Consider the following 4,972-nt stretch of genomic DNA (forward strand, 5'->3'; position numbering starts at 1 on the left):
TGCGGCGGGCCAAGTATTTTTCATCTATAGACTTGAAAAGCGGGTACCGGCAGATTGAAGTTGATGAACGAGATCGCGAAAAAACTGCCTTTGTTACACCGGATGGCCTGTATGAATTCAAAGTACTTCCCTTCGGCCTATGTTCTGCACCTGCCACATTCCAGAGAATGATGGACACTGTTCTTACCGGTCTAAAGTGGCACACTTGCCTAGTTTATCTGGATGACGTCGTCGTGTTTTCTGTGACCTTTGAGGAGCACCTGAAGCGTCTGCAGACTGTACTGGAAGCGCTCCGCACTGCTAACCTCACGCTAAAGCCAGAAAAATGCCACTTTGGCTACAAAGAACTTAAGTTTCTCGGCCATGTTGTGAGCGCGGATGGTGTTCGACCTGATCCTGACAAGAGCACCGCCGTAGCCTCGTTTCCTGTTCCCCGTGACAAGAAAGCTGTACGTCGCTTTCTGGGACTTTGCGCGTACTATCGCCGTTTCATCGCCAACTTTTCCAGGATTGCGGAACCGCTAACTCGACTGACTCGTGAAGACGTACCGTTCGTCTGGAATGAAGAGCAGGATGAGGCTTTCACTGAGCTACGGGATCGTTTACAGACACCACCAGTTCTCGCTCATTTTGATCAGGATGCCGATACTGAGATTCATACTGACGCCAGCAACGTGGGTCTTGGTGCTGTCCTCGTCCAACAACAAGAGGGCGTGGAGCGAGTGATAGCTTACGCCAGCCGCACTCTCTCCCGCGCCGAGGTAAACTACTCCACGTCAGAGAAAGAGTGCCTCGCGGTTGTGTGGGCCACGATGAAATTTCGGCCTTACCTTTACGGACGCCACTTCAAGGTAGTGACCGACCATCACTCGTTGTGCTGGTTAGCCAACCTACGTGACCCGTGCGGACGACTGGCACGATGGAGTCTTCGTCTGCAGGAATTCGATTTCACTATCGTTTACAAATCAGGCCGCAAGCACGAAGATGCCGATTCATTGTCCCGTGCACCTGTCGAAGCTTGTGACCACGACGTCGAAGATGACAGCGGCTTCCTTGGGGCCCTTACTACAACGGATCTGATTACACGACAGCGCGAGGACGCCGAAATCCGCGCAATCATCGAAAACCTCGAAGGGCGCAACTCTCCCATACCTCGACGTCTTTCTCGAAGTCTGTCGTCGTTCTGCCTGCGAGGTGGTGTTCTGTATAAGAAAAACACGAACGGCAACGAGAAGACCTACCTTCTAGTCGTACCCACTGACATGCGTGACGACATACTTCTAGCCTGCCACGACGAGCCCACATCTGGTCACTTGGGTTCCTCTCGAACTCTCGCCAGAGTTCGACAAGCGTACTACTGGCCCAAGCTTTCCGCATCTGTTAAGCGGTACGTAAAAAGCTGCCGCGAATGTCAACGCCGCAAATCCCCGCCACTGAAGCCCGCGGGGCTTCTGCAGCCGATCACACCACCTAGGGCGCCGTTCGACCAAATAGGAATGGATTTGCTGGGCCCCTTTCCGTTGTCATCTGCTGGGAACAAGTGGATCGTAGTTGCCACAGATTATTTAACGAAATACACCGAGACAAGGGCACTACAGCGCGCTACGTCTTCCGATGTTGCCCAGTTTTTTATAGACCAGATCGTTCTTCGACATGGCGCCCCGTCATGCGTAATTACAGACAGAGGACCAGCTTTCACGGCCCAGCTCATTGACGACGTATTCAAGCTTAGTTACACGAGCCATCGCAAGACCACAGCATATCATCCGCAAACCAACGGCTTGACAGAGCGACTGAACAAAACCATCGCCGATATGTTATCCATGTACGTTGATGTCCGGCATAAGACGTGGGACCAGGTCCTACCGTACGTCACATTCGCGTACAACACTGCCATCCAGGAAACTACACGATTCACGCCTTTCCGCCTTGTCTATGGACGTGAGGTCCAGACTATGTTGGATGCTATGCTTCCACACGGTTGCGACGCTTTGCTGACAGCTGACGCTGTCCAACTTACGCAGTACGCTGAAGAAGCTCGCCAGTTAGCGCGCCTGCACATTAAACAACAGCAGATTGCAGATGCACGCCGCTACAATTCTCGCCATCGAGAAGTGTAATACCATCCGGGCGATCAAGTTTGGGTGTGGACTCCAGTTCGCCGCCAAGGGTTGTCTGAAAAACTGCTCAGTCGCTACTTTGGACCCTACAAGGTGCTGCGACGCGTTAGTAACGTGAACTACGAGATGTCCCCGATGGAGCCTCGTTGCCCCGGCGTCGAAAGCACCCCACAGAGATTGTGCACGTTGTACGACTGAAGCCGTACTTCACGCGGTAGTGCGACTTGACCTTGTTGCTTTGCTTTTGTCTGTGCGTACTTTCTGCTGGTTCGCGTTTTTTTTTTCTCTTGGCATATTCACTTGCAGAGCATCGAAAGGATGCCTGTTTCTTTTTTTTTAAGAGGGGGAGTAATGCCACCTGCCCAGCATGACAGGTACGGCGAGCGCGAGCCAACAATCCACAAGAATGGAAGAAGACGTTCTGGGACAGAGCGCGCTCTCGCTCTGAGTTGTTGTTGTTGTTGTTGTGTTGGCAGCCATCTTCCCAGTCTTGTGTGCGTCTCTCTGCCGGTGCAGTATTTCCTAGTTCAAGTCGTTCTGTAGCACGTGACAATATCATCCGAATTCTCGGCTGAAATCACGCAAGTGCAAGTGCAAAATAAATGGAAAAGTTTAGAGCGCTCATACAAGAAGAGGACAAAGGTGAAGAACAATTCATCGGGGCACTCAAGAGCTTTCTGCGAGCATGAAGAGTGAGTATTGTCGAGCATTTCACAGTAGTCGAACTTTTTAACTTGTCGAACTTTTTAACTGGTTATATATTTACAATACCTTTTTTTTCTTAGTGATGTACTTGAGAAAGAGCACCACATCAGTCCTACTGTACTAATGAGGCCTGGAGCCATAATAGAAAAGGACAGCAGGTGCAGTTACTTTATAATTTCGCTGAAGTTAAGTTATCCCCCTTAATACTGTACTTTATTTTTCAGCAAGTGTCCTAACATCGACGAGAACAGCTGCACAGAGCCAGCCGCACCTCTGTCACATGACGAGTCCGTCCCAAGCCCCGCAAGAGCTACACTTTCGAATGAAGGGAATAGGGAAGCATCAGTTAGAAAAAGGAAAAGGGACGGCACATCACGGCAAATATTGCTCAATGAATTTCAGCAGGCCAAGAAAGAGAGGGTAGACCGCTTCGAAAAAAAATTGGTCTATTGGAGCGACTTGTGACTGCTGTGGAAAAAGCAGCCTCCCGTGCTTCTGAATAAAATGCCCTCAAAGTCTTGTCAAATAAATGTAACTGTGTGTGTTTTAATCAGATTGTGCACCGCAATAGAACGATATGGGGACCTCCAGTTCCCATCTTTTACAAACAAGAGACATTTGCAGCATGAAAACACAACCTGAATCAAAAGATATATGCATGAATATTCCTTAGTGGAACCAACAAAATAAACTGCTGTTCGTCACAAAAGGTACAAGGCAAAGCAGTTCTGTGCTCTAGCATTGCTTCTGAGCAATTGCCTTTCGCAGGCATTTGCTGTAGCCTTCTACACTGCGGTCAACAACAACGCCACTGTCGTCGTCATTGCCAACCTCCTCCGAGTCTGGGAGTTCCCGTAGTTCTTCAAAGAAGTCTCTTTCTTCGTTGCAAATGTTGTGGAGGACGCATGCGCCCATAATTATCAAGCAGCACTACTTGATGCTGGCTGCATCCACGAGATACAGCCGGCGGAACCGCTGCTTAAGCAATTCGAACGCTACCTCTATAGCAACTCGCTGCTGTGCATGACACTTATTATATTTTCTTTTCCAGGTAGGGAAGCTCCGCTCCATATTTTTATAAGGCACCATGAGCCAGGGCAGCAACGGGTAGGCAGAGTCTCCCAGAATATAGCAATTACAGCACTTTGTTGCTGCTTCTTCAAAAAAAGGGCCTTCACGGAGAACCCGGGCGTCAAGCGCCGAACCGGGGAATCCAATGAGTACGTCTGTGAATCGGTTTTCGTGGTTACATATGCCCTGGAGGATGAGTGACGGAAACTTCTTGCGGTTGAAGTATGAGTGCGCCGACACACTCGGGGTGTTAATCTCCACGTGACATCCGTCTACGCACCCTATGGTGCTTCGTGGCCCCTTACCAGCGCTCTTTGCTAAGAAGCCCGCTTTGATACGCTCCTGCTGTTGCTGGTCCGGCCACGTGATTACCTCCTCGCTCATGCTTTGCAGAAGGTTGAGCACCCTGTCGATGCACGCGTGCGCGGACGACTCGGCTACGTAAACCTATCTGCAATCGAGTACATGCTGTTAAAACAATAAGGCAGGTTTTCTCCGCACTGATTCGTGCACGCCCTCCATGAGCCTCCGGGAAGAACGGAGATGCTCGATATCTGTCAGGAAGAGAGTTAAAAGTCTCGCGTGACAGTCTGAAGAGCCGCTTAAATTCAAACAATAAAATATCTGCCAACGACGTCTTCACAGTACCGTGGAATGCGGTTTCTGTCCGTTCTCACAAGCTTTACAGCCAACATCGCGACGATGTCGTCGAACTCCTCTTCGTCGCTGTCCGAGTCCACACGTTCCACGGCCACTTGCGCGACTGTCGCAAGCGTGGTCCAGTCCATCGTAGAAGCTCAGCGCAACAGCTATGCACCCACACACACACACTAAAAAAAATCTTACCGACTTTCTCAAAAACAAACGCAAATGGCAAAAAAGGAAACAGAAAAACGTTTTCACCAACACAAGAAACAGGGAACGCTGTGTTGGGACGCGGAGCAGAACGCCTGCACCGCAGCTGCACCTTGGCATTCGTTTCACCGTGGCGCTGATCTCGCGATCCAGCTGAACCCCCTGAACTGGTGCTCCAAGAATGCTGCACTCTCCGTGCACCACCGTGAACCGTGTTCAAG

The 4,972-nt window shown here is 50.3% G+C and overlaps 1 pseudogene; it reads right to left on the reverse strand.

Moving 5' to 3' along the window:
- Nucleotides 1–3,560: 3,560 nt before the first annotated feature.
- Nucleotides 3,561–4,684, reverse strand: LOC119399653 (uncharacterized; annotated as a pseudogene).
- Nucleotides 4,685–4,972: the final 288 nt, after the last annotated feature.

The sequence above is a fragment of the Rhipicephalus sanguineus genome, chromosome 1 (genome assembly GCF_013339695.2).
Source record: "Rhipicephalus sanguineus isolate Rsan-2018 chromosome 1, BIME_Rsan_1.4, whole genome shotgun sequence".
Lineage (NCBI taxonomy): Eukaryota > Metazoa > Arthropoda > Arachnida > Ixodida > Ixodidae > Rhipicephalus > Rhipicephalus sanguineus.